This window comes from Adiantum capillus-veneris, chromosome 12, assembly GCF_014529385.1.
Source record: "Adiantum capillus-veneris isolate H3 chromosome 12, ASM1452938v2, whole genome shotgun sequence".
NCBI classification, from domain to species: Eukaryota; Viridiplantae; Streptophyta; class Polypodiopsida; order Polypodiales; family Pteridaceae; genus Adiantum; species Adiantum capillus-veneris.
The window spans coordinates 122,263,542-122,289,843 of record NC_140942.1 but is presented as its reverse complement, the minus strand read 5'-3'; positions in this window follow the sequence as shown (position 1 = coordinate 122,289,843).

Genomic DNA, 26,302 nt, shown 5'->3' with positions numbered 1-26,302 from the left:
CTGTGTCAAGGGACGACACAGGCGAGGAGGGGGGAATGTTAGGAGCAAGGTAACACGTACACCATTTTTTGGAGTTCTCCTTGTAAAAACAATTATTATTTTGATAAATCGGGAATATTGTAACTCTTGTTTTCTTGATAAACCTTGTAATTAATGAGCCGCGGCTACAAGCTTCCAGATTGTATGAGCCATTCAATTCCCAACTTTGGTAGAACTCCAGATTATTACTTTTGACCACCCAAAAACCTTGGCTAAGGTATAAAAGCCAATTTTTGTAAGTTTTTTATAATTTTTTGGATAAGAAATACACAGCGTGAGCTAATGGCGCTCACTTCTCTCCCTCTCACGCTTCCTACTCCCTCTCCGGTTGTCACATTGCAAATGTGTTTGTTGCATTGCAACCGCAAGTAAGAGCTCTATGCATTGACGTAAGCAGTTCACAGTATTTCGTAGCTTTTGGCGTCGTCGACCCACGGCCTAATTTCATCATAACTAAGAATTAACACTTTTAAAACGAAAACTAAGCATATGCGGGGTATTGGGGCATCATTGCTAAGCATTTAGATGCATTCTGGGTTGAAAACGACTAGGTCAAAAATCCACTGCTGTTCATAATCGTAATTTTGGAACTTGACCTAAAGTGGGGTTTGAGTCCATAGGCATGTGTGCTTAGGTCTTATAAACTTGTTCTAGAAGTTTCGTTACGTTTGGATGTCATTTGATGCTGTAACGGATGTGATTTGCTTGTCGATGAGCGATTGGCTTTTGGTGATTTCAGTCACTTGCGTGTAGCTTGAGTTAGATGCGAGTTGTTAGTTTTTTTCCAAGAGATTGACAACATCTTGTAGCCTCTATGCACTAGTCAAGTCAGCTTCATCCCATGGTTTGACAAATTAATCATGGTTCTTGTTAATACTGCAATAAGATAGGATGGTGAGGTTAAACATACGCCAACAACGTGCACTTATGATGGGCTATCATGAAGTTTGTCATGAGTTCCTTTATCACTCCATTTATAAAATGAGTACCATTGTCACTCACAATCTCAAAAGGACAACCAAATTGCATAATAAATATTCTCAAAGAGAAACTTGGCAGTTGACCTTGCATCAGCCTTGCATGTCGCCCTATCTTCCAATCCACTTTGTCACACAATCAGTGGCAACAATAATATATCAAGATTGAGTGCTACTAGCTGCCATACTAATTGGGCCTACAAACTAAACCCCATTTTTCAAATGGTTGAGTCACTTTAATAGGATGTAAGGGCATCTTATCCTTTTGTTGTGTGATCTTGTAATGTTGGCATTCATCACACCCTTTTGCAAATAGTGATGCATCTTTGAATAAGGTAGGCCACTAATAGCCTGATTGCAACATCTTTCTAGCAGTTAGTTCCACTGAGAAATATCCTCTGACTATACCCATGTAGGTTTCTTGCAGTATGTATAAATACTCATCCTCATGAGCACAACATCTAAGAGTATCGTCATTCTCTAGTTTTAGAGAGTTCCTGCAATTAGACAAAAGGTTCACATTCATTTAACAATTTTTGAGCTATATCCTTATAAATCTCTTTGGGTGGAAAACCGTTAACTAAAAAGTTCACAATCTTCTCACTTCATTCAGGCATGGTCCTGACTAGGAATAGGGAAGTATCGGGCAATTCATCATCAATTCTAGTAGGGGCTTCACCATTGGGTATGCGAGACAAATGATCCACCATGACTTGTCTTTTATCGGGTCTCACCACAACGGTAAAAAGAAGAATTAACAACCATGGTGTAATTCTTCCCGTGGAATGAGGTTTATTTACTAGATACAACAATGCTTTCTGATCAACATAGAAAACAAACTTGTTGGCAAGAAGGTAGTAGCAAAATTTCTTTACTGTATAAATCATAGCTAAACCTTTCTGCTCTGTAGTGGTGTAGTTCCTCTCAGCATCATTTAATTGACGGCTTGCAAAGCTAATGGGGTAGTCCAATATATGTTCTCTTGGTTGAGCTAGAACACACCCAATAGCAAAGTTTGATGCATCAATATGCACATGAAAAATTACATTTCAATCGAGTATTTGTAGAATCGGAGTACTAGTCAAGGTCACTTTCAATGACTCATAAGCATAGTCACACTCCGCGGTCCAGTGGAACTCAATAAGAAGCTTGTACAAAGGGCGAGCTATCTCGGCAAAGTTCAAAATAAACCGCCTGTAATAACCAACATGGCCCATGAACCTTTGAACTCCTTTATAGTTTGTAGGTGGTGGCAAATTGGAAATGGATTTAATTTTTCTCTCATCTATGAAAATCCCATTTTTGGACATTATATGCCCTAAAATGACTCCATGTTTATTTCAAAATTGGCATTTGATTGCATTATCTGTGAAGTGCACTATTACTCCTAAGATTTTCTCAGTAAAATCAGCAAAACAGGGCTGGGATACTCTACTTGATCTTTATGCAAGTCACAACAATGATCCTAGAATTGCATTGTTCCATAAAGAGTTGCAGTCAAACATTATGCAAGAAGATGTTGGCATGTGCCTATGCAAACTCCATCTTTAGGCAATTACCTATACTTCCTAACTTTTGTTGATTATTACTTCTGACGTGCATGGGTGTATCAGCTTAAAGCTAAGTCCAAAGTGCTTATGTGCTTCAAGCAATTACTGGCTATGACTGAACATATTTCTAAATGTACTATGGGCACCCTCCATTCATATCGAAGAGGGGGGGGGGGGGGGGGGGGGGGGGGGGGGGGGGGGGGGGAGTATATGTCTCATGACTTTATTGCATTTTTGGCTAATTGTAGGATAAAACACCAATATACAATGTCATATACACCTCAAAAAAATGGTGTTGCTGAAAGAAAAAATCAAGAGTCCAGCTTTGACACATTTGTTTTGGCTTGAGTATCATGCGTGCTACTTATGGACTTAATAGGTATCATGTGTGCTATTTATGTACTTAACAGGTATCCTACCAAAGCCTTTCAATCTATGACACCTAATGAAGCATGCCATGATTAGAAGACATCTATTTATCACATTCGTGTTTTTGGTTGTTTACCTTATGATTTGGTGCCACAAAAGCAGCACAGAAATTTGGATGATAAGGATGTTAAATGCATTTTTGTTGGTTACATTACTAGAAGCAAAGATTATAGGTTATACCTTTGCAAACAAAACGTATCTTGGTTTCACAAGATGTTGTGTTTGTGGAAGATTCTGTTTAACATTTGTTATCATGTACCGGAGATAGTAATGACACTTTTTTGCCTCTTTTTATGGTGGACATATAAATGTAAATTCCACTGATGTAGATGTACATGATGTAATGGATGTCGAAACAACTGAGAATGATGAGGCTAGAGTTATGCCAAAATGGTTGGTGCATACTTTGCGTGATAGTAAATTGGATACACCTTTGTCTATTTGTACTTGTTCAGGTTCTCACCATGCATCTTAGGCGTCAAATTCTTATGCTTTGGTTGTTTCTTATGGGATGAGGAGAAACCTCTTTCTTTTGATGAAGCATAGAATTTAAAAGATTTGGATGGCTACCATGCAATCAAAATATGATACACTTATAGAAAATGATACATGGACTTTATGTGATTTTGCTTCTGGCAAAAGGCCATTGGTATGAAGTGGATTTATAAGTTGAAACGTAAGCCCGATGGTGAGATTGATCGCTACAAGCCTAGGATTTTTGCAAAAGGTTTTTGCAAGAATTTTTGCTCCCACTTTTCATATGACTATTGTTTGTTTCCTATGTGCATTGGTAGCTCATTTTGGATAGAATGTACATCAATCAGACATTGTTATTGCCTTCTTGAATGGTGATATATTTAAGGAAGTATCGTTGCCTTCTTGAATGGTGATATATTTGAGGAAGTATATGTAACGCAAGCTCGTGATTTTGTCAAGAAAGGAAAAGAAAATAAATTATGCAAATGTAAGAAAGCTTTGTATGGGTTGAAGCAGTCTACTTGTGTGTGGTATGAGAAACATGACACTCATTTGTGTTGGGACTACCCTAGCCAGGTGCTATGGGAATACCCTTTCTCTCGACAACATCACAACCATACACTTCGATGAGGCATACATTCATGCATACATCTATGACCCATGAAGACTGCATTAAAGAAAGTCCATGAATTCTATACTTCTAGGCTATAAAAGCACTATGTACTTTGTTCATTTTAATCTCTAATGCATTACTATTTTCATCGCTTATAATGAGTTTGCTTGTTGTTTTTAATTTGTGATTAACTCCACATGCTAATCACTCATTAATGGCACTAATACCCATCCACCCTATCCAAGCCCCATCATGTGGTATTAGAGCCAAAAGATGGCTAACATCATTTCTTAGCCGTATTAATCCTATGGACTTTTATTTTTATTTTTAATTTACTAAAATTGTTTGATGCTCTTCTCTCTTTGATTGTGCGATTAGAATTATCCTTGATGTGCATGTGTATGTTAAATTATGCAATAATGTTTTCTCTTCCCCTAGCTTTTCAAATATCTCGAGAGGCACCACTTCATCACTTTGTAGCTTTTGAATGATTTCCAACCACTTCTTAGAAAAAGGACAAATATAAAGTTAGCCCTTTCAATATCAGTTGGCAGGTTTATGGCAAGCTAAGAGATCCTTCACGTAGACTCTTTGAAACTGCCACTGATGGCGCCTCGCAGCTTGCAAGGCCTTCCTATAGGCCTGCCTCAGTTTCTGCTGAGCATAAAAGAGCCACTCGTTGGACCACCCTCCAAAAATGCATCTCACCTTTCAAAACCAATGCATGAGCCATGCTGATGCTGCAGAAGCCCATGCATGAGCCATGCTGATGCTGCAGCATTGCGCGCATCACATCGCTTTGATTTCATTATAAAGTGCAGAATAGCCTTCATTGTAAGTTATGGAAACTATAATCATTTGATCTGGTTTTTGTTTTGGCCAGACTCATACGGCCCAGCTATGATGGATCTCAATACAAAGCGGCTTGATGATTTAGATGAGGTGATGCCCTCCACTCAGCAAAATAGCGACATGCTACCTATCGACACCAATGCACAAATTGTTGCAATATCTTTGCCCACTTCATTGACACTGGCCTATGGGATGCTATCCGTTGGTGCATCCATTTTCCCTCTAGCTACACTGCTCCAACACAATTGAGAATCCATCCTAGCATGCCAATATTGCCAGGCACTTTGCACAGGCTTGGTGGTGTTTCAGCCCCCCACAACTTTCCCCTGCCGGAAACCTTGTGATGCCTCATCCTACCAAAAACCTTGTGATGACTCATCCTAGCAAAAACCTTGTGATACCTCGTCCTATTGGTATAGGGCCCTCCATACTCCCATCCCCTATTCGGCCTCTAGGGAGGGGCACCTAAGGAAACATCCCAATTCAACTATCTAACAATAAAAATAGCAGTACAAATGGAAGGTCTAACAACACCCCCAACACATCTAATTCCCTTCCTTCTCCCCACGGAGAGGGTCTGAGCAATGCTCCTAAAACAACAATGCCTACGGTGGCGGCCACATGAAGTGATAAGCCTAATTAAAACTGAAAAGGAGCACAAAATCCAAATTATGGAGGGTGGTCTACTCATTTGCTTGAAAGACCGATGACAAGCCATTTCAGAAGCTTCCGGGCTAAAATTCAATGTAAAACCAAATGGGAGAAGATAAGGGGTATGTTTAATGAAATTTGTGATTATGAAAGTAATATTCCTTTGATATGGAACAGCTTTTGACAGATGTCCTTGATCAAGCGGCACGACAAGGGTCTCCCGGTTGACGGCTTCCCAATGGACCTATATGACAGAATAGTATATCTCTTCACAAGAGATCGCAATGCGGATGTCAGGAGCAACCTCGTCGACTCATAGGCAGACGACATGCTTTAGAATGATAGGACATGCTTTTTCATACCAGCTCTGCCTATCTCAACTACAATCAAATTTTGTGATGCATGTTGTTTCACAACACCATTTTTATTGCTTGTTTTTTGCCTTATAGGTGAGCATACAGATGATGCACATACGCCACCTTTAGGGTGAGGTGGTGCCAATCATCTTGCTCCAGTAGCTCCCAAATTGACTACAGTAGGTGAATTGATAGAAGACTCTAGTGCAAGAGGTGTCAAGACAAAGGGGCGGCCCAGAGTTACTTCTAGGACAATAAAGAATCTCATTGATAAAACCAAGCATCTTACGACCATATACGAAGAGAGAGAGGCTGGGAAAGCTAGTAGGTTTGAGGAGGCAAAGCACAGGAGAGAATTTATGGAGAAGCAATGCGAACTCCATTGGCCGGAGATGGAACGCGAGAAGATTCAAGCACTTAAGGAGAGTAACAGCAACTTGTGCTGCTCCTTGAACACGATTTTTGATTCAATCTCTTCGCTTGGTCCACTGTATAGAGCTCTAGATTAGAGGTGCACTCTTCTTCATATGGTGTAATGACATTTTATAGTGGTGGTCCTAAAAAGCTTTCCTCTATTCTGTATTGCTCAAATGATTGTGAGTATGTGTGTCTAACCTTGTGTTGGTCTTATTTGATAGACTTTGTGATGTATTTTATTTCCCAATTATTGTATCTTTTAGCCTGAACACACATTGGAACTTGACATATAGAGTCACATCAATAGCTACTGCAAAACCTAAAATTGACTAGTAGATAAAAATTAATTTCAAAGCACAATAGACATTGAAGCCAGTGTGTGTCTCACAAATCACTTCTAATTTCAGAGCCAAATAATCTTTTAGAAAACTAAGAAAATTTTCATAAAGTGGACAAAGAGTCATAAAAGCCTTGAATTGTTCATGTACTCAAACAAGATGTCCCTAGTGCAATACTAACCTAGGGGATTCACCATGGAAAACTTATCGCACCACGTAAGTACAGGAGAGGGGGGTTTTTTTACAAGTTACATAAGCGTATAAGTTAGGGGCAGTTCCCTAATAATTTATTTCCCAAGTTTGAAAATAAGGGAGGGGGGTATCATATTTAGGGGGGGGGGGATGGCTTACGTTGATTACTTGTAATGATTGATCACCGGGTGTGTTGTATAACTTGTGATTACTTGTAATGATTGGTCACCAGTGTGCTGTATAACTTGGATGAATTTTGGGGAAGTTTTTTATCAGGTCATGCATCAAATTTTGCATCAAGCCGATCATAAATAAGGACTAATTTGGAGCAGGTCAAGGATTGATTTACACCAGCTTTGGATGGGTTAGAATTAAATGAGTAGCCAGAGTGTAAGCTGATCGGACACATAGTTTGAAAGTAAAACTAAGACACATTGAGGGTACATCTAGTTATCAACAAGAGTGACTCCTTAGTACATTGCCAGTCACTATGCTACACATTGTTTGACTAGTTTTACTCAGTTAGATTATGTGAGACCTAAAGTCTATATGTAAGCTAGGGGTATGATAGTTTCCTTCTTGTATTGTCGTATAAGCGTAGAAAGGGGGGTCATATTCCTTAATATGAGTCGTATATAGGGGTTTTATCAAAGTTTTCCACTCGCAGGTGGCGTCCCGTTTTGTATATAGAGTGAATCCCTCAGGAATGCTAAGCTGCATTATTAGAATTTGGAGCCCCAACTCATTAGAAGAAATATGGACTCTGCATGGGCCTTGTAAGGAATCTTAAGTTTTAGGAATTAAAGCTAATGTTGTCTAGGGTTAAGGGGAAAAGGGCATTCAAGGAGCTTGTTTTAGATAGGCTTTTCTAGCCTTTCTTTTAGACACATGTAGGATGTGGATATAGGAGGTCACTTTCTCTCTCTATCTTTTGAAAGTGAAGGGAGTAAAGAGGTGTCGCCACATCAGCAAAAACGTGGGTCACTAAGGATCAAAATTTGACTTTTTTTTTAAAGTTTTTTCTACATATTTTTGACTTAAAACTCCCCCAATATATATACATATCATGAATATTATTTTTTTATCTTTTTTTTTACCTACAAGCACTGAAAGTCCATTTTTTTAAAACTTTTTTCCCCTCCAAAAAAAAAAACATTTGTTCTTTCCTCCTCCTCCCCTCTCTCTCTCTCTCTCTCTCTCTCTCTCTCTCTCTCTCTCTCTCTCTCTCTCTCTCTCTCTCTCCTCCTCCTCCCCTCTCTCTCCCCCTCTCTCCCTCTCCCCTTCTCTCCTCCCATCTCCCTCCCACACTCTCTCTTTTCATCCTTTGCTTCCTCATGCAACAATTGCCATGGTGCTTACAGACATCACAAATCATATGCCCCCACCACCACGTACTCTACACACCAAAAGCATACATATTCGCTTGTCCACGGCATTTGCACCAAAGGTCACACGTGAGAGTGAGCAAAGGTCATCATAGAAACATCGTGCCGCTGGGTGAGACGATAGTTGACATTTGGGTGGATGGCCATTTGTACCCTTACGATCCTATAAACCTCTTCCATACATCCTTTAATAGCATTTTAACGTTTCTTCAATATCTTGGGAGGGGAGAAGTAGGATTGTTAAGCTATTGCAAGCGGTTGTGTATGGGTGCAGGTGCTTCTTTGCACTTGTGGATTCACAAATGTCAAGTTCTTCATCTCAAGACAGTAACATTACAAGAAAGTATTGTCTCTTTGAAGAGGGAGGTTGAAACTCTCCAACAACAGATGCAGGAAAAGGATGCCACATTATAAGGATTTCCAATGCCATCACATACTTGAAAGAAACACCTCTTAGTACAAAACAGTGAGGGCAAGCACACATTTTCATCCATTGAAACCTTTTCACATTTGGGTGGAGCATGCAAACGATGAGTGACAGCCACAAGGTGATTTTTTCTTCACTTGCAAGATACATTTTTACTTCTCATTATTCGCTAACATTTATATTATTGGTTGCTAGAAACTTCATCGAGGAGGCATGCGATGGAACAAGACAAAATGATCGAGTCAACCTTCTCACTAATTGTTTCAATACCCAAGATGTGATTTCTATTTACAATCACCTGGAAGCACATTAGGGATGCAATCACCAAGGACCTTATGTACAAATTGAGAAATGTGGTTAGTGAAGATGACGTGCAACAAACTTGTGATGAGGTTGGGATCAGCACCAAAGCCTACAAGGCTATTTTTCAGCTCCTAAGGATTCCCTCAAAGAGCATGGCATTGTGGAGAACCTAGTTCCCGTTCCGCACAAGGTCAACCTTGCAAAGAAGGCCACAAACAAAGATGTGTTCTCCCATATTGGGGCATACGTACACATTGAGAACACAATGCCAGCTTTGCTTTATGCTTCAAGCACACCAAAGGCAAGGAAAAAAGGTAGGAAAAACTCCATAAGACCTTTGGAGAAGGGATTTCCTTACACAATGTGGAACAATATTTTTGTGGACCTTAGAAGGATTCAACAAGCTATGCTTATATTCTACGAGTTACCTGAAGAAGGTGACACAATATACTTCTTTCTTTTGGTTGTGTTCTTCTTATCATAGACTTTGAAGTCTAAGGTCTTGTCTCTACTTATTTTACATTGCTTTGATAGGCTATTGAATCTCCACATTGACTATGCTTTTACAATGAACCCATTAGAAAAGTTCCAGGAAGCAACCAAAAGGGTGGAGGCACTTCTAAATTCCATTGGTTGTCATGCTTGAAATGTGTCAATTGTTGCTGCAAAGAACACATGGGAGGCCCATGAAATTTCCCAACAAGTGTCAATGAGTGGACAAAAAGCCAAACACTTTTTGAAGAAATCAACTAAAGGAAATACCTTTTCAACCCCGAGACCTGCATTGCCATTGTAGTTGAAACTGAATTAGCTTAGGTGTAGACGAGTGAAAGGAAAAGGCTTTTTCGTTGTTTGGGCAATCAGTGATTTGTAGAGTGATACTTTGCTTCCCTCCTGACTCAGCACTTTAATGTCCCGTTTGTTGCATAACATAGCCTCCGTTCCCTCCTCGAGACTTTCCTCTTGGTTCTCCTCAATCTGTTCCTTCCTCACCTGGATGTACTAATTTCATGCTAATTTCATGCTAGTTTTGACTAATTTTGACTAACTTTGCTAACCTAACCACTAACATTTGAAGGTCAAGTATGTTAAATCCCCTTGCAAGAGGTGGAATCATCACTCTAATCAAGTTAATTGTGCTAATTTATGTCTAATTTGATTATTTGAGTGTTTGATTTTTGGCCTACGATGGTCAATTTTGGAGCCGATTTGATGGTGCACACACTTGTGTGTGCAATGATGCGTCTTCGTGTGGAGCAAAGGAATAGTTTGGAGTGTGATTACGATGTAAGTTCACTCACTTGCTCATGTCAATTCTTGATTGATTAATGTGGTTCAAGGTTGTTAACTATTTGTTAAAATTAGGTGTGTAATTCAATTGACCGACACTTTGCACCTAACTTGATACACTTGGAATGAAGTTGATGGTAAAATTGTGACTAATGAACTTTGTGTGTATCAAAATAATGCTTAATTTTCATCAAGAATTCATGTGTGTGCATAAAAATCATTGTGTGTGTGCATGCACCAAAGAGGGAAAAAACTGTCAAAATTTCAAGTGTGTGTGCACCTAATCTTGAGTGTGTGCATGCATAGGAATTGATGGATTGATGGAATATGAGTATGCAATCATGTAATTGATGTGTATGCTTGGCTAATTCAATCATTGGATAAGCCTAATTGCTAAAAATTTGGGCAAAAATTGAGTGTGTGTGCCTATCCAAGACCACTTGATTTTCTATGATTGATGGTCAATTAGGGCACCTAAATGATTTTTGATTGTGAAATGTTTATAAAACGTGTATGCAATCATTAGGTGTAAGCCTAAATGCATTGCCAATTGAGCCAAATTTGATCATTTTGTGCCTAATTTTTGAGTGTGTGCATTGCTTGACTGGGTAAAAGTAGTGCTATTTTTTTAGAAATTAAGCATGCACGCATTTACTTATGCTCGATTGAGTTTGCAATTTGAGCATTGCAATGTGGAATTGATGTAATTTTTGCATAAAATTTTGGCCTAAATTTGGGTGTGTCCCTACTCAATGGCATGTGCAATCCAAGGTGTTTGAATGAATAATTGGTATTTTTACCAATTATGATGATTAATTTGGCCGAATAGTTGATGTGAGTATCAAAATTGGCTTTGAAAATTGACATAAATCACTCAATCGATGCGAAATTGTGTAGATTTTTAGCGTATTGCCATGCTAATGATGGATCAATTTGATGAACATAGCAAAGGTGCATTCATCTGTGTGTGTAATTGTACCCAAAAGTCAGTCACGTAGCCATGCAAACCAAAATGACAAGCTGATTCGGTTTGAATGATTATGGCTTTTGCATATGAGTAATTACTTTTGTTATGATTTTTTTTTTTAAATGGATTTGAATGAGCCAAAGAAGATTTGATTACTCATCTTGTGTATGAATTGATGTACTGAGAATCAATTTTGAGCATAAATGGAAAAATGGGCGAGAGGGGATTGATAGTGTGTACAAATTGATGAGAATTTTGACCACTTTTTACATAAACTGCTTTTTGCAATACCAAATTCATTGGACATGGACACTCGTCACTCAATAAAGTCAAGAGAGGATCAATTACCAAGGGAATAATGCCGTGTACAATTGGAATTGATTGGAAACATGGAAGGTAAAGTATGTATGAATTCGATTAGGTCGATTTTTGCATATCATTCTTTTTTATGATTTGTTCTCGAACTCACATACATGCACACCTAATTGCTAGTGAAAAAAACTCACACTATCCCTTTACCTCTCTCTCTTGTGACTTCCATTCTCTCCTCTTGAGTGAGGCCACGAGAACCCTCTTCTAAGGGATTTTTTCAAAAATAATAAGAAAATGCTTGTAATTTGGCCTTTGTGGCTCGCTACAGTCCACAAGCGATGTTGAATCTAGTATGCAAGCAGATAAAACGAGCACAACACACACACCCATTTTAAGGAAATCGCCAGCAACGGATTTTCCCACTGTCTTGGTGAGTGCACGAAACCCACACACACATGCTGCTCATAGGCTACTGCCTTTTGTGGCTTCATGGCTTCAAAAAGTGATGGCACATGCTCACTCCTTTTTCAACGGCAATTGGCCGCTATTCACTGTCTGGCTTGGCCCACCTGGCTTGGCCCACGTCATCACACACAACCACCCTCACTGGGACTCACACTAGAGCGCAGTGACTTTGAATAATGCAGATCAGATTCACCGCGCACACATGCTGCTCGTAGGCTGCTTCCTTTTGTGGCTTCATGGCTTCAAAAAGTGACAGCACATGCTCACTCCTTTTTCAACGGCAACTGGCCGATATTCACTGTCTGGCTTGGCCCACGTCCTCACACACAACCACCCTCACTGGGACTCACACTAGAGCGCGGTGACTTTGAATAATGCAGATCAGATTCACCACGCGCACACACACACACACACACACTCTATTTTACATCTGTCACACCTGCGAGGCCAACCAATACTCTTCCACTTATCATGCCCATTTGCAAAAGCAACCCCACACACACACACACACACACCTAGCCCCTAGTTACCCCGGGGCCCTCGTTTATTCTTGCCTGGAGTGGATTGGCGCTTACTCCCGAGTCTCCTGCCACATACAGCTACACACACGGAGTCCACCCCACCCAGTTTCGATTTTTGGCTCGCAACACTCACACACGCACACACACATCCTTGATCCCGCAGCTCCTTCTGGCCCCAATTGCCATGATGGCTCCTAAGTCTCAGTGTCCTGCAGATGCCTCGTTGGCCTGCACCCCCATTCAGAAACCTCCTTCTCACGAGTTGCGCCCACTCACGATGCCAGATCAGAAAAAATACCAAAAGACAAAAAAAATATAAAGATGGGTTCCCACCCCGTGGTTTGACTCGAAAGGGAGGAATGGCCAGTGCTTCATTAAGATACGTGGAGATGAATCAACTTTTTGAGCATTCATAAGGGGGATAAAGTTGGTGCAAGGAAGGTCGAGGTAGCCGTTTTATGTGCATTGATTGGCCATACTGCTTTATATGTGATAATCTCCTATGTGACAATATGGGGCATTCATTGTGTATACTATGGTTGTGTGAGATGATTATGCATAAATGAACTTTGGAGGGGGAACAACCAATGGCATAAAATAGGGTTTTGATCATTCAAGAGAGCTACGGTTTATCCCATCATAAGATTTTGCTCCCTTGGCTATGATTTCCATTTGTGTTATATTCGAGCATGGGAGTGATCATTGAGTGTGTGCCTTGATTGAGCCAAAAACTGGCCTTATTGCACTAAAGAATGATTGAATTTTGAAGGGAAATATGTCGATTGGGATATCCATGGCCATCCAGAAAGTTAATTTGGCTATCAAAGAGCCATATATCACGAAGTGGTTGTGCTAATAGTTTGTCTTGTGCATGTTATAGTGTGGCACTTCCATTGAATTACATGAAAAATGCTTTTGGCATGCATATGGCCTTCATTTGCGAGAACCATTGATGATGCATACATACAGCTTGATGGAGAGTGTGCATTAAAATTTTGGGTTTGACATTGCTTGTACATTTTAGTGCTTGAATTGAATATAAAATCATTGCATTGCACTAAAATTGAGCTTTGTTGAAAGACCAAAAGATGCCATTTTGAATTTATGATTGAACTTGATATGTTTAGTACTTGATGTGCATGTACAAATGCTTTGGCACTAACAATTGAGATTCATTTTTGTGAAAAGTGATTGGCAAAGAGGAATTCCATTGCAGATACGGGATGTCGGCATTGCAAAATGTGGGTACTTAGAGCCATTCCAATTTTGTGGATTAAAAGTTGTATATATGCTAGCTCATAGCTTGGTCAAAAGTTAATTTTTTCATTTTGAGCTAATGTGTACCCAACTTTTTTGAGAGCTTTCAAGTACAAAATTTGGCTATTGAGAGCCATTCATTTTCTTTTCATCAAGTTGCAGTCATCTCTAGCTCATAGCGTGCTCTAAAACTGAAAATTTCATTTGAGCTAGTTGTTAGCCAACTTTTTGGAAAGCTTTAAATTGTAAAATTCGGCTTTCAAGAGCCATTTCATTTCATCAAAGTTGCGTTATTTTTAGGTCTTCGCTTGTTTTAAAATTCCATATCTCATTGAGCTAGAAATTAATCAACTTTTGAATCATGCATAAAAGATGGTAAAAATTGCAAAATTTGCTTATGTAGAAGCTCATTTTATGTCTCATGGTTGTTATGTATGCATAAATTTGCTACAAAGAGCATCGTGTGCATAACCAAAGGCACTTTTTTCCCTTGGGTTTTTTCCCTTAGGAAAATTTGGGTATTCAAGACCCTAGCTTTAGGTTTTCATTAATGTTTCTTTTGTGCGCTTTTCGATTTCAATAATTGGCTTTTGTAGCTTGTGTTTATACTTAGCTTCAAAAAGCTTCTTTTGCAAATGAAAAAGATCAAGAGACTTCTCTACAAAGGGGATGCTTGCTCAAGGATGCTCAAAAGAGCATGAATAGGTGTAATTCTTCCATGATTTTGCTCTTTTTGTTCATCTCTCCATTCTCTATGCTTGGCTTAGTGAAATTTTGCTTCTAAGCTATGGTTCTTTCACGTTCAAAAGCTAGGCATACTAAAGTTTCAACACTTTGCTTTGTAAATATAAACTCATCAAAAAATTAGGTTTTATGTGTGCTAATCACCCCACATTTGCACCAAGATTTAACTCAGATTCTTCATCCTCAAAGTCAATTTTGATTGATGATTTTGACTCGGAATTGTGTGGACTATAGTCTTTTGAGACGCTATTGGTTCCAATGTCAGTCAAGCCTCCATCTTCTAGGTCATCAGAAGCTATATGCATTGCTCCTATCATATTTAAAGGTACGAGTGGTGGCATTTCATCCCCCTCAGGTGTGACCCAGGTCGTCCCCCTATTTCCCCAAGTGTCTATGGTTATTGCTAGGTGGACCCAATCCACATTGTCAAACTCAGTCATCCCAGGTAGAACATCCATATAAGGAGAATCTTGCCCAACGTTAGTGTGTGTCCACTTTACATGTGTAACAATACTGCAATGGGGCCGAGTGAACTGTGGTGTCAAATCTATGATCAATTATAAATTTGTTTCTAGAGGATGTGCTCGACCAGTTACAAGACCTGTTCTAATAACAGAGTCTTGGAACTGAAAGTAGACATGGTGTTTAGATCAGCCATGCACCATTTTTTCTTCCCTCATGAAAGGAAGTCCTAAGCTCATCTCAGATGACATAGTGTCCTTGGAAAAATCCATAACAATGAAGGTATGGCTTATTTTATATCCAAAGACCTTGATCTTGAGATCTTCTAGCATCCCAATAGGTTTAACAATAGTCCCATTGGCCATCTTTACCACTATATTTGTAGTCCCAAGGTGAGGTCTTCCCATAGTTTCCCAGCAATTTTTAGTCACAATGCTAACCCCAGCGCCACCATCAAGGATTCCCTTCACAGTAATTGCCTTGGTAGTGATTGGTATAATCGCATTGGATTCATCACTTTCAAAGTATTGTCTCAGCTTGTTAACAGGTATTTCAACAACAGAGTTCTCATCTAGGTTGAGTCGTGGATCTAAGTGTTAGCTCAGGGTCTCCATATAATTTGGACATGATGGTGGTTCTAACTTCTAAAGCTATGAAATCCATCAATTTGGCAATATTTAATGGTACTTTTTGGGCTTCAGTCCCTTGACATGGGGAATATGGGATCTCCATTTCTTCAATAGGGTCAGGTAATCCCTCTGTAAATATTATCTCCAATAATAAGGGAGTGCGTCCACTTCCCCATGACTTAAAGTCACTTTCTTCTTGGATGATACTTAGTATGGCTAGTGGTCTATGGACTTTGTGAGGTTGATTTTGCATAGGGAACACTATTTCTGTAATCCAGATCTTCCTAGGTGATGGCTCTAGATCCCTTTGGGTCTCTTCTACCAAACCCATTAATTTCTTGACTCGCTCGATATCCCCTGTAGGGTTTGGGTAAGTTCCTATCTTCTTCTTGGGTGTTGGCCATTGTGGCTCATGATGATCTTCCTTGTTTTTTTCTTTCCTAGTAGTCATTTTAGTCTCCATGGATTCACTTGAATCAGAATCCTCTTCAACGTCATTCATATATACGAGGTCATCACCAGTCCCTATGTTGGCCTTAGAATTGGGGTCTGACTTCGCTGCTTTTTGTGATCTCTTTCTTCGTGTTTCCTTCTTCTTCTGAGATTGGGCAATTGATGTTGTGTCTCTTTCTTCAAAAATATGATTTTGGTTTTGGAGCATCGATCGTGTGAGTACATTTACTGATACCACGTGTACTTTTGTGCTGGCTCCTCTAACCTCAATTAAATTCAATGGCGTTATCTTTGGTGCATTTGGATTATTCAGACATTTGGCAATCAAATGATCTATGCCACATCGATTACACATGAGTATCGGCATTTTAGATGTACTCGCTTGATTGGTTTGCATTGGCGTTGTATTTTTTTGTAATTCTAATAGGACATTCGGCTACACGATGTGGGCCTCCACACTCATAGCATTGAAGAGGTGGTCTCTTGGCAGTGAAATTGGTATTTTGGCCTCTTGCTGCAAGAACAGCTACTTGATAGATAGGTTTGACTTGTCCCCAATAGTCCTCTATGTAGTATTGTGGACTTTCTTCAAGTGCATCAATCCCATAGGCAGTTTTAGGGTCTATATCTTCCTCACAACATTCCAAACCAACAATAGACGACTCACAACCCTCTTGATTCACAGAAGTGATTCTCGGATGTGGGGGCTACGGTCCTAGCATTGGAGCTGGTAAGGGTGTTTTTTGAATAACATTTTGGGCCCTAGGGACCATGTATTGTGATGGTTGTTCAAGAGGTGGGGCCGGCATCAATGCAGGCACTCGAGGTGTGTCCGTCCATACTAAGGTTGTTCTATTGGCCATCGCACATTTAAATACTATACAATCCTTGGCTTGATGACCATACCTCCCACATGCATTGCAATTCTTATTAAATTCTGCTCTAAAAGTAGGGCATTCACTGGTACTATACGGACCATAGAAAATTGAGCACCATTGTTACTCCCTTCTTGGATACATATGATTATTTTACCAAGCACGATTGTCTCTAAGACTTTCTTGAATGGCCTTGGTGAGATCTGCTAAAGTCACCTTAGATATCTTTGGCCCTTTAGCAATAGGCTTTATGGTCATTGGCTCATGCCCCGATGCTTGCAAGCTAGTAGATTTAGGCTCAATAGACAGTCTTTCTCCTTGAATCATTAAATTGTCCTCCAATTGGACTGCATTGGTGGTGACTGCTTCCCAAGTGGTGATACCTCTAATGACTAGGCCATTGTAGATATCCTCATGTCATAGTTCCCCAATGAATCTATCAAGATATTGGTTATTATTGAAGCACTCATTTGGATTACAACAAGAATTAAAATGCTTCAAGCGACTAATAAAGTCTCTCACGGACTATCCTTTCTCTCGTTGGGCTTTTTGGAGTTGAGATGCTACACCCCAAAGTACTCCCTCTTGTATGTACTCTTTCAAGAACAGTCTCCTAAGAGTAGGGTCAATCGTTTTCTCTTCCATTCTTAGGGTTCTATACCAATCCCCAGCCTTTCCACTTAAGGTCCGGCTTAAAACATTACTCTTATGCAGGTCATTGTGTTCTCCTAGGAAATCGTATATTTGTCAAACACTTCAATATGCTTTCTCACATCCACGTCTCCACTAAATTTTTGTGTGAGCTTGGCTATTTGTACTGCCTTACTTCTAGGCTCTCTATCAGGCATGTTACGCATATTTTAAGCAATGGATCAACCAATTTCTTGAGCAAATGTTGCCAAGTCACCTAAGTGAGCAAGTATCAGGACTGCATGTGGAATGGGGGTTGGCATTGGGCTTGGCGTATAGGAAGCCCTTGGTTTCCAAGTTTGGTACAATGGTGTGCCATGTGGTGGTCCAAAGTTCATATCTGTGGCCCTAGGCGTAGCAATGTGGGATGTGACATGCTAATGCTAGCTGGTCTGTTCCCATTGAAAGAAGAGCTTGGATGTTGTGGCTGTGGAGCATAAGTTGTTGAAACAATGGGAGGGGCAGGAGCTATATGAGTACGAGGACCTATAGGTGCATATGATTGATACACACTTGCAGGTATTATTGTAGGCATTGGGCCACTATGTAGTGGTGATTCACTAATGAATGAGGTCCATGGCATGTTTTTTGGCATGCCCATCACTGGGGTAGGCATGGTAGTCATGGTGTCATCAAGAGAAAAATGAGCTAAACTTGGAAAGGTAAAGCTATCACTTGTGGACTCAGATTGTACAAAGACCCCTGGCAAAACAACATATGGAGGATCCATAGGGCTTACTGAGGGAGTCTCCATTTGATATAAAGTTGGTTTCCTAGCCTTCCCTGTATCCAAGAATCTCATGAGACCCATTGAAGGCATATACATCCCCTTGTTCTTCCTTTCTAGCAGCTCAATAACCCTATGGATGACATCACAAACTCTTTGTTGTTGCTCCTCTAAGCTAGTAGCTCCCATTGTGAATTGTAGGACATATAACCAACCCACTTGATAGGTGTGACCTATGTATAGGTCAGTTAAAGTCTCCATATGTAGTTCATACTCCCAATTTTCATGTAGAAACGCTCCATTTAGGATTAAAGTGCTAACGGTGTCCTTTGAACTAGATGCAATGTGGCTCTCGATGGGTTGACCCTTAGTGGTTGCTAATTCAGGAGCACTCAATTGCTCGCCTAGCATAGATATTGACATAGGGACTTTTGCTTTTAACTCTCTCCTTTGCTCTACCTTGTGTAGGCTCTTGATTTTATTTTCCCTAGCCGCAATGATATATCGCTCAACCTCCTGCACTTTGTCAAGGCTTCTCCCATTAGGTAATATAACCTCAGAGGGTAATAGCTCCAAAGAGTCAAGGAGTGTAGTGAATGGAGTATTCACATGCACACTCTCTAGGAGCATTGGTCTATGTTGGTCATGAATGGTGAATTTACTTCCCCACCCCCTTCATTCCCATCGTTAACTCCATGTTTGGAGCAAGTGGCTCTACTCAAAGTCTCTATCAAGTGGCTAAGCATGCTCGGCCGGACCGTGGGCCCATGGCATGCATGTCTTGGCTTGAACTATCCGGATTAAGCATTGGGTAACCTTCCATGATGTCGTAGTCAGAGGAAGAGTCTTCTAGATGCAATATGTGGGTTCTGAGTAGTACTACCTTGGGTTCCCGCTGAGGGCCTAGAGCCTAAGGTGGAGGAATAATGAGTGCCCGTATAAATGGAGACACTCTCTATGTGATCACCCTCTAGCACACAACCAAACCATAGGTGCATGTGATGTCAACACTCTAGAAGTGTTGGTGAGTGCCCGTGAAGACCGTTCACCTAGTTTTTTAGATGTTTACAACCCAAATTTTTTGTTATTTTTGGTCCTTTTTTCTATCCAATCCATGGAATATGACATGTGATAGCTCAAAACAAGCATCTACAACTTGGGTTCAGATCCCAGAGCCTTCATGACCAATGCAATGTATGACCACAAAATTCTGTCATAGGCCTTATCTAGGTCAAGTTGAAGAAGGATACTTTCTTGCTTGGTGGAAGCTGAGTACTCAATGCAGACCATGGTTGCCAACATGTTATGTTAACCCTCACGGACACCCTATCACCTTCGACGGATGCCTTATTATTTATTTGATTGATTTATGGCCGTGAGTCATGGCCGAGCTTGTCAATCCAATAGATATGTAGGTGATTGCATATGAGAGGCGCACCACTTATCTTATGTTTACAGTGGTTTTGCAACAACCGACCACTATGGGCACCCATGTATGAATGGATCAAACTCTTATAAAAGGTCCATTTGACCCAAACATCCTCATTCTTTGAGGTGAAAAGCTAAGAAGTGCTTTTGCTCTACCTCTGTCTTCTCCTCCTTCGTGTGTTCACGTGTGTATGTGTGTGCGTATGCTTGAGAGAGAGAGAGAGAGATCAGAGAGAGAGAGAGAGAGAGAGGAGCATTGCGGCGGCATCAGTGGTGGCAGCTCCTTCTTCTTCACTACACAGGATCCTTGTGAGTGACACACCCCTACCCCTTCGAGCTTGCTAGGACTGTCTAGTTGTGTGCTTGTAGCCTTTTGAGGCTCGCACACAATGCACATGCAAGTTCCCAACCTCTGACACGTGCGGCAAAGTGCACATTTTTGGCGCCTTTGACAGGAAATGTCTTGCACTAAGCTTGAGGAGCACTGAGTGCTACCTCTGTAGGCCTTTCTTTCATCTGTTTTCTGGTTTTTGTTGAGTTGTGTTAGATTTGTTATGTGGCTGTAATGTGCAGGTTTTAGGATTTGTTGGTTCTGTTAAGTGCTGCAATGTGCAAGTGTTGTTAGATTTGCTAAGGTCTGTAATGTGCAGGTGTTAGCAAATCCATTAGTTAATGTAAATTGTTAATGTGCTCAGTAGAGAGTGAGAAGATTGAGTACTCTGTGAGTGAGCATTTTTGTTGTGTTAGGAAGTGTAGACAGTGGGCAAGAGTTAGTGTAGACAGTATGCAGTTCTGTGTTAGACAGAGTGTGAGCAGAGGTAATTAGTGTGTTAATTAGCTTTGTTAGTTGTAGATAGGTTAGACAGAGCTGCTAGGAGCTGTCGAGCAGCATTATCCACAAAAAAAATTCCAAAAACATTTTTTAATCTTATATTGAAATGAAGGATCGGGATGGGGATCGGGATGGTTTCCTTGAGCCCGAGCCCGAGCCCAAGCCCAGGCCTAGGCCTCAGACCTCACTCTTATGACATAGTATACACACTAATATGTATATAAAGACTAGGACTCAAGTCCTCCACCATCCCCTTCACACTCACCCTTTGGACTTACTAATTCTAGCCTTCTTCTCTCGACTATGAAAAGATTGTTTTTAGGATTCCGAGGGCTTTACGTAACCAAGTCGGGGGCCATAAAGCACGGCACGTGTTAGCATCAAGATAACGCGGACACCATTTTTCGGAGTTCTCTTTGTAAAACAATTATTATTTTGATAAATCAGGAATATTGTAACTCTTATTTTCTTAGTAAACTTTGTAATTAATGAGCCGGGGCTACAAGCTTCTAGATTGTATCAGCCAGTCAATTCCCAGCTTTGGTAGAACTCCAGATTATTAGTTTTGACCACTCAAAAACCTTGGCTAAGGTATAAAAGCCAATTTTTGTAAGTTTTTTACAAGTTTTGAATAAGAAATACATAGCGTGAGCAAACGACGCTCACTTCTCTCCTTCTCGCGCTTCCTGGTCCCTCTCCGGTTGTCACATTGCGATTGCGTTTGTTGCATTGCAACTGCGGATAAGAGCTCTATGCATTCACGTAAGCCATTCACAGTATTTCGTAGCTTTTGGCGTCGTCGATCCGTGGCCTAATTTTATCATAACTAGGAATTTACACTTTTAAATCGAAAACTAAGAATAGGCGGAGTATTGGGGCATCATTGCTAAGCATTTAGATGCATTCTGGGTCGAAAACGACTAGGTCAAAAATCCACTGCTTTGAATAATCGCGATTTTGGAACTTGACTTAAAGTGGGATTTGAGGCCATAGGCATGTGTGCTTAGGTTTTATAAACTTGTCCTAGAAGTTTCGTTATGTTTGGATGTCATTTGATGTTGTAACGGATGTGATTTTCTTACCAATGAGCGATTGGCTTTTGGTAATTTCAGTCACTTGAATGTAGCTAGAGTTAGATGCGAGTTGTTAGTTGTTTTCCAAGAGATTGACAACCTCTTGTAGCCTCTATGCACTAGTTCAGTCAGCTTTGTCCCATGGTTTGACAAATTAATCGTCGTTCTCGCTAATCCTGCAATAAGATAGGATGGTGAGGCTAGACGTGCGTCCCACATTTGGCACCATTGTCTGGAACCGAATAGACCTAAACTAGAGAAAACACGAGCGTCTTGTGTAATTGTCTATTAACTTCCTCTAGGTTCACCTACAGTAAAACTCTCTCTTTTAGAAACCGCATAGCATAAGAGTGTCATCTTTTGCTGTGTAGAGGTAGCTTGGAAGTAATCGTACTTGCTAAGTGCCTTTAGGGCTGTAGGATTGTAGATTTAGATTAGGAATTGGAGAATGATTGGTAGATGAGACAAGTCTTAAGATCAAAACATAAAAAACACAAGGAAACGAGTGTTTATGGACACTTTCCACAACCCCATTGCATGAGAAAGTAGGAGTAGGGTGAGTAGGATCCGAGGTGGATTTCAGACCATTGCTCTCTCTGAAGGAATCAAGTGTGAGTTGTTATGTCAAGTTGCAAAATTTCAGGTCTATGGCTAGAAATAGCTTGAAAAGACTCGAACTCACTCCATCCGACTGGACAGTAAGCCTAAGAGTTGTCCAAACTAGTGGGTAAGCTCAAAGACACTTCGAGGTAAAATTTTCAAGAAGTTGACTAAAACTCAGATTATTTACTTTTTCTTGACATTTTAGGCCAAATTAAGTTTTGACTTGATTTATAGGCTTAAAAAACATCATAAAAATACTGTCTTTGAGAAAATTGCAAAAAAATGCTCATTTCAAGCCTCAAGTTAATAATCTCGATTATTAATTTTTTGCTCTAAATTAGCCAAGGTTCATACCATTGACTCATTGCATGTGTACAAACAACTTTTCTAAAGGCCCAAAAGATTTGGATCACTAAATTGGCAAAAAACTAGGTAAAAACTAAAGTTTGTACTGGCTTTTTGAACCTTGCTTGTAAATTGGGTAAAATTTTATCCAAACTTGTTGAAAATTGATCCATAGGCTTATATTGATGTGATAAACATGTGTACATGCTTAGTTAACCAAAAACTTGCAAAAATTTGTCAAATGTAAATAATTGCGATTATTTACATCTGCTCTGTTTTTGAAATTTTTTGACCAAGTTGGCATACCACTAGCTTTAACATGTTGTAATAAGCCCACAAACCAAATTTAGTAAGATTTGAATCACTGGATTGAAAATTGTGACTAAAATTACAAAGTTAGTCTGCGGACAGATAATTGATGACCATTTGACCAAAAATTATCCAAACTCGATGAAAATTGGCTAGTGACCTTAACGTAAGGTGCTTAACAATCTCAAAGACTTTCTTCTAACAAAGTGATGGATTCACAAGGGTTGATTGAGTTATTGTCCACCCTGGTGGCATGTACAATCACATTAGCCGAACTCCTAAGGTTACGACCAAACATGTGGACCACAGTAGGCAACTGCCTAGAAAAATTTGGAGTAAAAGACCCCACCTCGAAGCTTCAGGAAGGGATTAGAGAATTGGACAGGCCCCAACTAAACACTAGGCCAGTACCATTAAACAAAGTTGGGGAGTATTGCGAAGGAGAAGATGGAAACACCACGCTACCATTAGAATTCCAAGGAGTAGTTTCCAAAGCAATTCTTGATAGTGGAACAGGAGTTGCTATCGCCACCAAGGAAATCTAGAAAAAATGAGAAAAACCAGCTTTGAGAGCTACCAGAATGAAATTGCAATTGGCAGATGGGTTCATGGAGAAACCTCTAGGACTCTTAGAAAAAGTGATTGTCACTTCATGTGGAATCGAGTATGAGCATATATTTGCAATGGTTGATTTCTACAAAAAGAATAATTATGAGATCATCTTCGGAAGACCATTTATGAGACAATTGAAGATGGTCCAAAATTGGTGTTACGACCACATATACCTCAGAGAAAGCGAGACAACAACCAAAATACACCTGAAAGACCATAGTTACAAGGATGTGAACCAAACACCAGTGGAAGAGTTTGATTCAGCTACAGTAGCAGGATCAGAACTCCCAGCATGGTTAGGGCAATAAAAAGAGCTGCCCATGCTTGGTGCTCATACTTTCATGTGCTCGTTCTACAAATATGTCATGCCAGGAAAGAGACATGGAATGTGACTTCCTTACATACATACTTTTCAGCTTCTCATGAGAAATCCGCATATATTCGTGTTCATCCATGAGAGAAACGTGCTCAACATGCAATATGTCATGCCTAGGAAAAGGTATCACATAAAGATGTTGACTAAAATGCAGGAAACGATCACGGATGAAACACTCGAACAATGCGAGAGGAATGCGTCTTAGAAAGAGCAATTGAGGACAAGGAGTATATTCCGGAACCTTTTTCTGAAGATGCCTTGGAACCTCTAGAATGGGAACACATAGTAGCAACATTGGATGTCTGTACCATTACAGATAGCCCAACGACAAAATTTTACGATAAGAATGGCTAAGATGTGCTACCCTATTACATGGTAAGAATTATACCATGAGGAGATGAGACGATAGAACCACCAGAACAAGAAGAGTTTTATAACTCCTCTGAACATCTGGAAGTAAACAACGATGCAGATAATGAGTGTTCAGACAGCTCAAGTGAGCGTGGGAGAAAAACAGAGAATATCAAGTTTTATGATTTTGCTAATCAGCACCCTAGACGCCAAGAATGCTATAGGAGAAAACGAGCAGAAAACAAAGCGAGAGAGAACCTGATGCCTAGGATAAAAGATAAAACTCACTATCTAATGCTTGTAAAAGCAGGGAATTGTGTAAAAGATCATATATCATAAAGATTCTCAAAAGTTCGAAGGAAAAGAACGCGAGAGGAAAAAAAACAAGTACGAAAAGCTAAAACAGAAACAAAATCGCAAAAATAAAAAAAAAGAAACAACGAAAGACCAAGAGTGGACCAAAGTGGAGCGTAAACAGAAATACCAAGAACTGAAACGGTCTTTACGAGAGATATGGACTACTGAGGAAGATAGTGATGGTAAAGGGGAGTCAGAAAAGAGAAACATGAATGTACCATCACACTATCGAAAATTCACCATCCAGGACAGAAAAATCATTATGACACCACCAGTCAGGGAAAGAACAAACCAGGAATCTTACGATGGGCCAGAAAATGCAAAAAGAATAGACCTCGCGGAACCAGGTGAGAAGCCTCATTCAGTCTATATCGCAACCGATTTAGAGCTTGAAGAAGAAGAACGGCTAACACAACTTCCTAAAAAGTAGAAAGATGTGTTTGCATGGTCCTACAAAGATCTCAAAGGAGTTGATCCATCGATATGCCAACATAAAATTCCTTTGAAATCAGATGCAAAACCTAGCAAACAGCGTCGTTATACATATAATGACACATTTGCTAAACGAATCAAAGAGGAGATTGACAAGCTGATGGAAGTTGAATTCATCTATGAAATCGAGCATACAGATTGGGTGTCACCCATTGTGGTAGTCCCCAAAAACAATGGAAAACTGCGAGTGTGTGTAAACCTCAAAAAGGTAAATGCAGCCACCATAAGGGATAATTATCCCTTGCCAATCACAGAACATGTACTTGAGAGGGTGGCCCGAGAAACGGGCTTATTCCTTTCTGGATGGGTTTTCAGGATACAACCAACTGGCAATTGTAATGGAGGATCAACACAAAACAGCGTTTGCCATAGAATGGGAAATATATGCGTATCAAGTTATGCCGTTTGGCTTAAGTAATGCCCCAGCTACCTTCCAAAGGTTAATGACACACACGTTCAAAGAATACCTGAGAATATTCTTAGAAATATACATGGATGATCTTTGTGTACACTCTCTTCTACGAGAGGAACATATTGACAATTTGCAAAAGGTATTTGAAAAATGCAGGACATATCGAATCTGTCTTAACCCGGAAAAGTGTATTTTTATGGTTAAGCAAGGCCGCATCTTAGGACACATTGTCTCAAGAAATGGCATAACCATTGACTTAGACAAAGTCAAAGTCATAGTAGACCTACCCAGGCCTACTAATGCAAAACAAGTGCAATCCGTCATGGGACACTGTGGGTATTATTGAAGATTCATATATATGTATGCAGTCATCGCACAGCCTCTGTATCGTTTGCTAGTCAATTTCGACTGGACCGAGGATTGTGAAACTTCATTCCGAAAGCGGAAGGAAAACCTTGTATCAGCACCTGTACTTAAAGCACCGGATTGGAAAAAGATATTCCATGTTCACATTGATGCTTCTGCATATGCAATTGGAGTATTCTAGCTCAACCTAGAGAAGGAACAATGGATTTTCCAGTTGTTATGCAAGCCGACAGTTAAACAGTGCGGAAAAGAACTACACAACCACTGAAAGAGAGGGGTTATGAATGATTTATGATGTAAAGAAATTTCGGCATTATTTGCTCATAAACAAATTTGTGTTCTTCACCG